This window comes from Phalangium opilio, unplaced genomic scaffold (assembly GCF_054372755.1).
Source record: "Phalangium opilio isolate 3A_F unplaced genomic scaffold, DU_Popi_V2 ptg000360l_1, whole genome shotgun sequence".
Lineage (NCBI taxonomy): Eukaryota > Metazoa > Arthropoda > Arachnida > Opiliones > Phalangiidae > Phalangium > Phalangium opilio.
The window spans coordinates 905,295-918,887 of record NW_028324230.1 but is presented as its reverse complement, the minus strand read 5'-3'; the positions used below and the strand labels follow the sequence as shown (position 1 = coordinate 918,887).

The window sequence follows — 13,593 nt, the reverse complement described above, 5'->3', positions numbered from 1 at the left end:
CAATACCAGACGACCATTTAATTTTTGGGCGTCCGTGGCGCAATGGTTAGCGCGTTCGGCTGTTAACCGAAAGGTTGGTGGTTCGAGCCCATCCGGGAGCGGTGTTGTGACGTCTCAGATGTTACGTAAAATGTCAGAGTTTTTCCACAATACCTGACGAACATTTCATTTCTGGGCTTCCGTGGCGCAATAATTAGCGCGTCCAGCTGTTAATGGAAAGGTTGGTGGTTCGAGCCCACCCGGGAGTGGTGTTTTGGGATCTCAAATGTAACGTAAATAGCCAAAGTTTTTCCACAATACCAGACGACCATTTAATTTTTGGGCGTCCGTGGCGCAATGGTTAGCGCGTTCGGCTGTTAACCGAAAGGTTGGTGGTTCGAGCCCATCCGGGAGCGGTGTTGTGACGTCTCAGATGTTACGTAAAATGTCAGAGTTTTTCCACAATACTTGACGAACATTTCATTTCTGGGCTTCCGTGGCGCAATGGTTAGCGCGTTCAGCTGTTAACCAAAAGGTTGGTGGTTCGAGCCCACCCGGGAGCGGTGTTGTGGGATCTCAAATGTAACGTAGAAAACCAAAGTTTCTCCACAATACCTGACGACCATTTAGTTTTTGGGCTTCCGTGGCGCAATGGTTAGCGCGTTCGGCTGTTAACCAATAGGTTGGTGGTTCGAGCCCACCCGGGACCGGTGTTGTGGGATCTCAAATGTAACGTAAAAACCAAAGTTTTTCCACAATACCTGACGACCATTGAATTTTTGGGTTTCCGTGGCGCATTGGTTAGCGCGTTCGGCTATGAACCGAAAGGTTGGTGGTTCGTGCCCATCCGGGAGCGGTGTTGTGAGGTCTCAGATGTAACGTAATATGTAACGCGCTAACCATTGAGCCACGGAAGCCCAAAAATTAAATGTTCGTCAGGTATTGTGGAAAAACTCTGACTTTTCACGTTACATCTGAAACACCACAAAACGCTCCCGGATGGGCTCGAACCACCAAACTTTCGGTTCGTCAGTTATTGTGGAAAACGTTTGACTTTTTACGTTACATCTGAGACCTCACAACACCGCTCCCAGATGGGCTCGAACCACCAACCTTTCGGTTAACAGCCGAACGCGCTAACCATTGCGCCACGGACGCCCAAAAATTAAATGGTCGTCTGGTATTGTGGGAAAACTTTGGGTTTTTACGTTACATTAGAGATCCCACAACACCGCTCCCGGGTGGGCTCGAACCACCAACCTTTCGGTTAACAGCCGAACGCGCTAACCATAGCGCAACGGAAGCCCAAATATTAAATGGTCGTCAGGTATTGAGGTAAAACTTTGACTTTTTACTTCACATCTGAGACCTCACAACACCGCCCCCGGATGGGCTCGAACCACCAACCTTTCGATTAACAGCTGAACGCGCTAACAATTGAGCCACGGAAGCTCAGAAAATAAATGGTTATCACGTATTATCGAAAAAGTTTGACTTTTCACGCTACATCTGAGACCTCACAACACCGCTCCCGGATGGGCTCGAACCACCAACCTTTCGATTAACAGCCGAACGCGCTAACCATTGAGCCACGGAAGCCCAAAAATTAAATGTTCGTCAGGTATTGTGGAAAAACTTTGGCTATTTACGTTACATTTGAGATCCAAAAACACCGCTCCCGGGTGGGCTCGAACCACCAACCTTTCGGTTAACAGCTGAACGCGCTGACCATTGCGCCACTGAAGCCCAAAAATTAAATTTTCGTCAGGTATTGAGGTAAAACTTTGACTTTTTACTTCACATCTGAGACCTCACAACACCGCCCCCGGATGGGCTCGAACCACCAACCTTTCGATTAACAGCTGAACGCGCTAACCATTGCGCCACGGAAGCCCAAAAATTAAATGCTCGTCAGGTATTGTGGAAAACTCTGACATTTTACGTTACATCTGAGACGTCACAACACTTCTCCCGGATGGGCTCGAACCACCAACCTATTGGTTAACAGCCGAACGCGCTAACCAGTGAGCCACAGAAGCTCAGAAATTAAATGGTTGTTAGGTATTGTGGATAAGTTATGACTTTTTACGTTACATCTGAGACCCTACAACACCTCTCCCAGGTGGGCTCGAACCACCAACCTTTCGGTCAACAGCCGAACGCGCTAACCATTGCGCAACGGAAGCCCAAGAATTAGATGGTCGTCAGGTATTGTGAAAAAACTTTGGCTTTTTACGTTACATTTGAGATCCAAAAACACCGCTCCCGGGTGGGCTCGAACCACCAACCTTTCGGTTAACAGCTGAACGCGCTGACCATTGCGCCACTGAAGCCCAAAAATTAAATTTTCGTCAGGTATTGAGGTAAAACTTTGACTTTTTACTTCACATCTGAGACCTCACAACACCGCCCCCGGATGGGCTCGAACCACCAACCTTTCGATTAACAGCTGAACGCGCTAACCATTGCGCCACGGAAGCCCAAAAATTAAATGTTCGTCAGTTATTGTGGAAAAACTCTGACATATTACGTTACATCTGAGACCTCACAGCACCGCTCCCGGGAGGGCTCAAACCACCAGTCTTTTGAATAACAGCTGAACGCGCTAACCATTGCGCCACGGAAGCCCAAAATTTAAATGGTCGTCAGGTGCTGTGGAAAAACTATGACATTTTACGTTACATTTGAGATCCCACAACACCGGTCCCGGGTGGGCTCGAACCACCAACCTATTGGTTAACAGCCGAACGCGCTAACAATTAAGCCACGGAAGCTCAGAAATTAAATGGTTATCACGTATTGTGGAAAAGTTTTGAATTTTTATGCTACATCTGAGACCCCACAACACCGCTCCCGGGTGGGCTCGAACCACCAACCTATTGGTTAACAGCCGAACGCGCTAACCATTGAGCCACGGAAGCTCAGGAATTAAATGGTTGTCCCGTATTGTGGAAAAGTTTTGACTTTTTACGCTACATCTGAGACCCCACAACACCTCTCCCTGGTGGGCTCGAACCACCCACCTTTCGGTTAACTGCTGAACGCGCTAACCATAGCGCAACGGAAGCCCAAATATTAAATGGTCGTCAGGTATTGAGGTAAAACTTTGACTTTTTACTTCACATCTGAGACCTCACAACACCGCTCCCGGATGGGCTCGAACCTCCAACCTTTCGGTTAACAGCCGAACGCGCTAACCATTGCGCCACGGACGCCCGAAAATTAAATGGTCGACAGGTATTGTGGGAAAACTTTGACTTTTTACTTCACATCTGAGACCTCACAACACCGCTCCCGGATGGGCTCGAACCTCCAACCTTTCGGTTAACAGCCGAACGCGCTAACCATTGCGCCACGGACGCCCGAAAATTAAACGGTCGTCTGGTATTGTGGGAAAACTTTGGGTTTTTACGTTACATAGAGATCCCACAACACCGCTCCCGGGTGGGCTCGAACCACCAACCTTTCGGTTAACAGCCGAACGCGCTAACCATAGCGCAACGGAAGCCCAAATATTAAATGGTCGTCAGGTATTGAGGTAAAACTTTGACTTTTTACTTCACATCTGAGACCTCACAACACCGCTCCCGGATGGGCTCGAACCTCCAACCTTTCGGTTAACAGCCGAACGCGCTAACCATTGCGCCACGGACGCCCAAAAATTAAATGGTCGACAGGTATTGTGGAAAAACTTTGGCTATTTACGTTACATTTGAGATCCCAAAACACCGCTCCCGGGTAGGCTCGAACCACCAACCTATTGGTTAACAGCCGAACGCGCTAAAAATTGAGCCACGGAAGCTCAGAAAATAAATGGTTATCACGTATTATCGAAAAAGTTTGACTTTTCACGCTACATCTGAGACCTCACAACACCGCTCCCGGATGGGCTCGAACCACCAACCTTTCGATTAACAGCCGAACGCGCTAACCATTGAGCCACGGAAGCCCAAAAATTAAATGTTCGTCAGGTATTGAGGTAAAACTTTGACTTTTTACTTCACATCTGAGACCTCACAACACCGCCCCCGGATGGGCTCGAACCACCAACCTTTCGATTAACAGCTGAACGCGCTAACCATTGCGCCACGGAAGCCCAAAAATTAAATGCTCGTCAGGTATTGTGGAAAAACTCTGACATTTTACGTTACATCTGAGACGTCACAACACCGCTCCCGGGAGGGCTCGAAATACCAACCTATTGGTTAACAGCCGAACGCTCTAACCATTGAGCCACGGAAGCCCAAAAATTAAATGTTCGTCAGTTATTGTGGAAAAACTCTGACATTTTACGTTACATCTGAGACGTCACAACACTTCTCCCGGATGGGCTCGAACCACCAACCTATTGGTTAACAGCCGAACGCGCTAACCAGTGAGCCACAGAAGCTCAGAAATTAAATGGTTGTTAGGTATTGTGGATAAGTTATGACTTTTTACGTTACATCTGAGACCCTACAACACCTCTCCCAGGTGGGCTCGAACCACCAACCTTTCGGTCAACAGCCGAACGCGCTAACCATTGCGCAACGGAAGCCCAAGAATTAGATGGTCGTCAGGTATTGTGAAAAAACTTTGGCTTTTTACGTTACATTTGAGATCCAAAAACACCGCTCCCGGGTGGGCTCGAACCACCAACCTTTCGGTTAACAGCTGAACGCGCTGACCATTGCGCCACTGAAGCCCAAAAATTAAATTTTCGTCAGGTATTGAGGTAAAACTTTGACTTTTTACTTCACATCTGAGACCTCACAACACCGCCCCCGGATGGGCTCGAACCACCAACCTTTCGATTAACAGCTGAACGCGCTAACCATTGCGCCACGGAAGCCCAAAAATTAAATGTTCGTCAGTTATTGTGGAAAAACTCTGACATTTTACGTTACATCTGAGACCTCACAGCACCGCTCCCGGGAGGGCTCAAACCACCAGTCTTTTGAATAACAGCTGAACGCGCTAACCATTGCGCCACGGAAGCCCAAAATTTAAATGGTCGTCAGGTGCTGTGGAAAAACTCTGACTTTTTACGTCACATCTGAGACCTCACAACACCGCTCCCGGATGGGCACGAACCACCAACCTATTGGTTAACAGCCGAACGCGCTAACCATTGAGCCACGGAAGCTCAGTAATTAAATGGTTGTCAGGTATTGTGGAGAAACTCTGACTTTTTACGTTACATCTTAGACCCCACAAAACGCTCCCGGAGGGGCTCGAACCACCAACCTTTTGAATAACAGCTGAGCGCACTAACCATTGCGCCACGTAAGCCCAAATATTAAATGGTCGTCAGGTATTGTGGAAAAACTATGACATATTACGTTACATCTGAGACCTCACAACACCGCTTTCGGGTGGGCTCGAACCACCAACCTTTCGGTTAACAGCCGAACGTGCTAACCATTGCGCCACGGAAGCCCAAATATTAAATGGTCGTCAGGTATTGTGGAAAAACCTCGACTTTTTACGTCACATCTGAGACCCCACAAAACGCTCCCGGAGGGGCTCGAACCACCAACCTTTTGAATAACAGCTGAGCGCACTAACCATTGCGCCACGTAAGCCCAAATATTAAATGGTCGTCAGGTATTGTGGAAAAACTATGACATTTTACGTTACATCTGAGACCTCACAACACCGCTTTCGGGTGGGCTCGAATCACCAACCTTTCGGTTAACAGCCGAACGCGCTAACCATTGCGCCACGGAAGCCCAAATATTAAATGGTCGTCAGGTATTGTAGAAAAACCTCGACTTTTTACGTCACATCTGAGACATCACAACACCGCTCCCGGGTACGCTCGAACCACCAACCTTTTGAATAACAGTTGAGCGCGCTAACCATTGCGCCACGGAAGCCCAAAAATTAAATGTTCGTCAGGTATTGTGGAAAAACCTCGACTTTTTACGTCACATCTGAGACCTCACAACACCGCTCCCGGATGGGCACGAACCACCAACCTTTCGGTTCATAGCCGAACGCGCTAACCAATGCGCCACGGAAACCCAAAAATTCAATGGTCGTCAGGTATTGTGGAAAAACTTTGGTTTTTACGTTACATTTGAGATCCCACAACACCGGTCCCGGGTGGGCTCGAACCACCAACCTATTGGTTAACAGCCGAACGCGCTAACAATTAAGCCACGGAAGCTCAGAAATTAAATGGTTATCACGTATTGTGGAAAAGTTTTGAATTTTTATGCTACATCTGAGACCCCACAACACCGCTCCCAGGTGGGCTCGAACCACCAACCTATTGGTTAACAGCCGAACGCGCTAACCATTGAGCCACGGAAGCTCAGGAATTAAATGGTTGTCCCGTATTGTGGAAAAGTTTTGACTTTTTACGCTACATCTGAGACCCCACAACACCTCTCCCGGGTGGGCTCGAACCACCCACCTTTCGGTTAACTGCTGAACGCACTAACCATTGCACCACGGAAGCCCAAATATTAATTGGTCGTCAGGTATTGTGGAAAACTCTTGACTTTTACGTCACATCTGAGACCTCACAACACCGCTCCCGGATGGGCTCGAACCACCAACCTTTCGGTTAACAGCCGAACGCGCCAACCATTGAGCCACGGAAGCTCAGTAATTAAATGGTTGTCAGGTATTGTGGAGAAACCTTGACTTTTTACGCCACATCTGAGACCTCACAACACCGGTTTCGGGTGGGCTCGAACCACCAACTTACTGGTTAACAGCCGAACGCGCTAACCATTGAGCCACGGAAGCCCAAAAATTAGATGTTCGTCAGGTGTTGTGGAAAAACTCTGACTTTTCACGTTACATCTGAGACACCACAAAACGCTCCCGGATGGGCTCGAACCACCAAACTTTCGGTTCGTCAGTTATTGTGGAAAACGTTTGACTTTTTAAGTTACATCTGAGACCTCACAACACCGCTCCCAGATGGGCTCGAACCACCAACCTATTGGTTAACAGCCGAACGCGCTAACCATTGAACCACGGAAGTTCAGAAATTAAATGTTCGTCAGTTATTGTGGAAAAACTATGACATTTTACGTTACATCTGAGACCTCACAACACCGCTTTCGGGTGGGCTCGAACCACCAACCTTTCGGTTAACAGCCGAACGCGCTAACCATTGCGCCACGGAAGCCCATATATTAAATGGTCGTCAGGTATTGTGGAAAAACCTCAACTTTTTACGTCACATCTGAGACATCACAACACCGCTCCCGGGTACGCTCGAACCACCAACCTTTTGAATAACAGTTGAGCGCGCTAACCATTGCGCCACGGAAGCCCAAAAATTAAATGTTCGTCAGGTATTGTGGAAAAACCTCGACTTTTTACGTTACATTTGAGATCCCACAACACCGGTCCCGGGTGGGCTCGAACCACCAACCTATTGGTTAACAGCCGAACGCGCTAACAATTAAGCCACGGAAGCTCAGAAATTAAATGGTTATCACGTATTGTGGAAAAGTTTTGAATTTTTATGCTACATCTGAGACCCCACAACACCGCTCCCGGGTGGGCTCGAACCACCAACCTATTGGTTAACAGCCGAACGCGCTAACCATTGAGCCACGGAAGCTCAGGAATTAAATGGTTGTCCCGTATTGTGGAAAAGTTTTGACTTTTTACGCTACATCTGAGACCCCACAACACCCCTCCCGGGTGGGCTCGAACCACCCACCTTTCGGTTAACTGCTGAACGCACTAACCATTGCGCCACGGAAGCCCAAATACTAATTGGTCGTCAGGTATTGTGGAAAACTCTTGACTTTTACGTCACATCTGAGACCTCACAACACCGCTCCCGGATGGGCTCGAACCACCAACCTTTCGGTTAACAGCCGAACGCGCCAAAAATTGAGCCACGGAAGCTCAGTAATTAAATGGTTGTCAGGTATTGTGGAGAAACCTTGACTTTTTACGCCACATCTGAGACCTCACAACACCGGTTTCGGGTGGGTTCGTACCACCAACTTACTGGTTAACAGCCGAACGCGCTAACCATTGAGCCACGGAAGCCCAAAAATTAAATGTTCGTCAGGTATTGTGGAAAAACTCTGACTTTTCACGTTACATCTGAGACACCACAAAACGCTCCCGGATGGGCACGAACCACCAACCTTTCGGTTCATAGCCGAACGCGCTAACCAATGCGCCACGGAAACCCAAAAATTCAATGGTCGTCAGGTATTGTGGAAAAACTTTGGTTTTTACGTTACATTTGAGATCCAACAACACCGGTCCCGGGTGGGCTCGAACCACCAACCTATTGGTTAACAGCCGAACGCGCTAACAATTAAGCCACGGAAGCTCAGAAATTAAATGGTTATCACGTATTGTGGAAAAGTTTTGAATTTTTATGCTACATCTGAGACCTCACAACACCGGTTTCGGGTGGGCTCGAACCACCAACTTACTGGTTAACAGCCGAACGCGCTAACCATTGAGCCACGGAAGCCCAAAAATTAAATGTTCGTCAGGTATTGTGGAAAAACTCTGACTTTTCACGTTACATCTGAGACACTACAAAACGCTCCCGGATGGGCTCGAACCACCAAACGTTCGGTTCGTCAGTTATTGTGGAAAACGTTTGACTTTTTACGTTACATCTGAGACCTCACAACACCGCTCCCAGATGGGCTCGAACCACCAACCTATTGGTTAACAGCCGAACGCGCTAACCATTGAGCCACGGAAGTTCAGAAATTAAATGTTCGTCAGTTATTGTGGAAAAACTATGACATTTTACGTTACATCTGAGACCTCACAACACCGCTTTCGGGTGGGCTTGAACCACCAACCTTTCGGTTAACAGCCGAACGCGATAACCATTGCGCCACGGAAGCCCAAATATTAAATGGTCGTCAGGTATTGTGGAAAAACCGCGACTTTTTACGTCACATCTGAGACATCACAACACCGCTCCCGGGTACGCTCGAACCACCAACCTTTTGAATAACAGTTGAGCGCGCTAACCATTGCGCCACGGAAGCCCAAAAATTAAATGTTCGTCAGGTATTGTGGAAAAACTCTGACTTTTTACGTCACATCTGAGACCTCACAACACCGCTCCCGGATTGGCACGAACCACCAACCTTTCGGTTCATAGCCGAACGCGCTAACCAATGCGCCACGGAAACCCAAAAATTCTATGGTCGTCAGGTATTGTGGAAAAACTTTGGTTTTTACGTTACATTTGAGATCCCACAACACCGGTCCCGGGTGGGCTCGAACCACCAACCTATTGGTTAACAGCCGAACGCGCTAACAATTAAGCCACGGAAGCTCAGAAATTAAATGGTTATCACGTATTGTGGAAAAGTTTTGAATTTTTATGCTACATCTGAGACCCCACAACACCGCCCCCGGGTGGGCTCGAACCACCAACCTATTGGTTAACAGCCGAACGTGCTAACCTATGAGCCACGGAAGCTCAGGAATTAAATGGTTGTCCCGTATTGTGGAAAAGTTTTGACTTTTTACGCCACATCTGAGACCCCACAACACCTCTCCCGGGTGGGCTCGAACCACCAACCTTTCGGTTAACTGCTGAACGCACTAACCATTGCGCCACGAAAGCCCAAAAATTAAATGTTCGTCAGTTATTGTGGAAAAACTCTGACATTTTACGTTACATCTGAGACCTCACAGCACCGCACCCGGGAGGGCTCAAACCACCACTCTTTTGAATAACAGCTGAACGCGCTAACCATTGCGCCACTGAAGCCCAAAAATTGAATGGTCGTCAGGTATTGTGGAAAAACCTTGACTTTTTACGCCACATCTGAGACCTCACAACACCGGTTTCGGGTGGGCTCGAACCACCAACTTACTGGTTAACAGCCGAACGCGCTAACCATTGAGCCACGGAAGTTCAGAAATTATATGGTTGTCTCGTATTGTGGAAACACTCTGACTTTTTACGTCACATCTGAGACCTCACAACACCGCTCCCGGGAGGGCTTAAACCACCAGCTTTTAAATAACAGCTGAACGCTCTAACCATTGCGCCACGGAAGCCCAAATATTAAATGGTCGTCAGGTATTGTGGAAAACTCTTGACTTTTTACGTCACATCTGAGACCTCACAACACCGCTCCCGGATGGGCTCGAACCACCAACCTTTCGGTTAACAGCCGAACGCGCCAACCATTGCGCCATGGAAGCTAGAAACTTATATGGTCGTCAGGTATTGTGGAAAAACTTTGACTTTTTACGTCACATCTGAGACCTCACAACACCTCTCCCGGGTGGGCTCGAACCACCAAACTTTCGGTTAACAGCTGTACGCGCTAACCATTGAGCCACGGAAATTCAGAAATTAAATGTTTGTCCCGTATTGTGGAAAAGTTTTGACTTTTTACGCTACATCTGAGACCCCACAACGCCTCTCCTGGGTGGGCTCGAAACACCAACCTTTCGGTTAACTGCTGAACGCGCTAACCATTGCGCCACGGAAGCCCAAATATTAAATGTTCGTCAGTTATTGTGGAAAAACTATGACATTTTACGTTACATCTGAGACCTCACAACACCGCTTTCGGGTGGGCTCGAACCACTAACCATTCGGTTAACAGCCGAACGCGCTAACCATTGCGCCACGGAAGCCCAAATATTAAATGGTCGTCAGGTATTGTGGAAAAACCTCGACTTTTTACGTCACATCTGAGACATCACAACACCGCTCCCGGGTACGCTCGAACCACCAACCTTTTGAATAACAGTTGAGCGCGCTAACCATTGCGCCACGGAAGCCCAAAAATTAAATGTTTGTCAGGTATTGTGGAAAAACTCTGACTTTTTACGTCACATCTGAGACCTCACAATACCGCTCCCGGATGGGCACGAAACACCAACCTTTCGGTTCATAGCCGAAAGCGCTAACCAATGCGGCACGGAAACCCAAAAATTAAATGGTTGTCAGGTATTGTGGAAAAACTTTGGTTTTTACGTTACATTTGAGATCCCACAACACCGGTCCCGGGTGGGCTCGAACCACCACTTTCAATGAGTGTTTTATAGGGAATTAAGCTGAATTCGGTCAAAAATTTCTCCAGAAAAAAATGCATTCAAAAAAGTACCGAAAAAATCGCAGGTTTTTCTTCTTCAAGACACAAAATCCGTGAATACGATTTCTTATTGAAAATTGAATTTTAACAGTTTTTTGAATGAATATCGTTACATTGCTTGAATTAAAGCAAAAAGTATAAAAATAATGGTTTCAATGAATATATTTGAAAATAGTGAAGAATTACTCAAAGTATGCTTCTTTGGCCGTGAAACGTCGATTTTGAAAATGTTATTAAAAATCGAGGTAAATTTTTAATTATTGTTCAATCGAGATGAAATCACTTTCAATGAGTGTTTTATAGGGAATTAAGCTGAATTCGGTCAAAAATTTCTCCAGAAAAAAATGCATTCAAAAGTGTACCGAAAAAATCGCATGTTTTTCTTCTTCAAGATACAAAATCCGTGACAACGATTTCTTATTGAAAAATTGAATTTTAACAGTTTTTTGAATGAATATCGTTACATTTGCTTGAATTTTTGGGCTTCCGTGGCGCAATTATTAGCGCGTTCAACTGTTAATCGAAAGGCTGGTGGTTCAAGCCCACCCGGAAGAGGTGTTGTGGGGTCTCAGATGTAGCGTAAAAAGTCAAAACTTATCCACAATACGTGACAACCAGTTTATTTCTGAGCTTCCGTGGCTCGATGGTTAGCGCGTTCGGCTGTTAACCAATAGGTTGGTGGTTCGAGCCCACCCGGGAGCGGTGGTGTGGGATCTCAAATGTAACGTAGAAAGCCAAAGTTTTGCCACAATACCTGACGACCATTAAATTTTTGGGCTTCCTTGGCGCAATGGTTAGCGCGTTCGGCTGTTAACCGAAAGGTTGGTGGTTCGAGCCCAACCGGAAGAGGTGTTGTAGGGTCTCAGATGTAACGTAAAAAGTCATAAATTATCCACAATACCTGACAACCATTTAACTTCTGAGCTTCCGTGGCTCAAAGGTTAGCGCGTTCGGCTGTTAACCAATAGGTGTGTGGTTCGAGCCCATCCGGGAGCGGAGTTGTGACGTCTCAGATGTGACGTAAAAAGTCAAGGTTTTTTCCACAACACCTGACGACCATTTAATTTTTGGGCTTCCGTGGCGCAATGGTTAGCGCGTTCGGCTGTTAACCAATAGGTTGGTGGTTCGAGCCCATCCGGGAGCGGTGTTGTGAGGTCTCAGATGTAACGTAAAATGTCAGAGTTTTTCCACAATACCTGACGAACATTTAATTTTTGGGCTTCCGTGGCGCAATTATTAGCGCGTTCAACTGTTAATCTCAATGTCATTGTTGAAGAAGTCCCCACCTAGTGGAATGTCGCACCAACTCTTTTGTTATAATTATTCCTTTTGTTGAATTATAAAATCTATTGCAAATTCGTTGTTTTGTTATACGACTATTTGACACCCTGTCAAGCCATCGTACGTCTATCTTATATCACCTATTGTTCACTGTCAAACAATGTTAGACGTGTTTAAACATGTCGGAAATCAGCTGCGATGGCCTTTGCTAGGACCTTGTATTGTTAGTCAATAATTTCGAAAAATCAACTGTCCTTGACCCCCCTTGAGAGGAGGAAGAGAAGGGGGGGGGTAGGAATCTAGTATAAAGAACGTGAGAAAATAACAGTACTTCACAGTCGAACATCAATCGTCAAAACCTCAACATGGACGCTGAAGCACTTCGCTGGACACTTGACGAAATGGCCGTAAATAAGCCTTGGAACATAGTCGAAATATACAAGTTTTATTATTTTCTATGCTCTTATTTACACTTAGATCCTGCTAATATACCTTCAACATTACCCGGTTTTATCATAAATGGCGGCTTAAATAATGTTCAAACGTTCCTCGATCTAATAGACTATATGAAGAACGTTCCTCGTACACCTGAAACCTGTCAAACACATGACGAATTGGAACATTTATATAATTTAATTCCTACCCCTTTAAAAATTTCTTACTTAGACCGCGTGAAAAGACGGAAGCAAGAAATGGAACGTAATAACCATGAATCTTTGAGACCCAGTTTCGATAATTCACAAACTGGCAGGGAGATGGGGGAGATTCTAGATAACGCGTGTCAACAAGACGAGACGGAAAACGACCCTTTTGAATATATGTCTCTGAACTTTTCCGATTACGCCCCCAGCGAAAAGAGCTCCATCGTAGATTCGGAGGAGGCCGAGGCGAATGTTTATGATCAATGGGGTGGGGGGTGTCCCCCTTCGCCTATAGAAGATGTACCATCTTGCGAAATTCTAGAGCAGAGCGAGAGATTTTTTGAACATTTTAATATGTATGGCAGGGAAATAACTCTAAATATAACTGATGATCCGGTGGATAGCATATGTTCTATTACGGAACACGTATTAAGCGAATATAGAGCAACAGATTACGTGCAAATAACTTTACGAAGTCTGGGTATAAACTGTCGTTCGGAACTTGAATTATCCTTTAAAAGGCTCGATCAAGTAGACCCTTCTATTCTCTTTGATCAACTAGCCGAGTTACTTTATGATGATGAGATCGAACATTTTTTTCAAGGACCTATAAAAATGATATTTAGTATAGTCAG

At 46.3% G+C, this 13,593-nt stretch overlaps 3 non-coding genes across 3 annotated transcripts; 1 reads left to right on the top strand and 2 right to left on the bottom strand.

The window, feature by feature from the left end:
* Positions 1-762: 762 nt before the first annotated feature.
* TRNAH-AUG (transfer RNA histidin (anticodon AUG)) lies at positions 763-835 on the top strand. The gene has a single exon. It is a non-coding gene; the product is annotated as a tRNA-His (tRNA).
* Positions 836-5,911: 5,076 nt separating this feature from the next.
* On the bottom strand, positions 5,912-5,984 carry TRNAH-AUG (transfer RNA histidin (anticodon AUG)). Its single transcript has one exon. It is a non-coding gene; the product is annotated as a tRNA-His (tRNA).
* Positions 5,985-8,059: 2,075 nt separating this feature from the next.
* Positions 8,060-8,132, bottom strand: TRNAH-AUG (transfer RNA histidin (anticodon AUG)). Its single transcript has one exon. It is a non-coding gene; the product is annotated as a tRNA-His (tRNA).
* Positions 8,133-13,593: the final 5,461 nt, after the last annotated feature.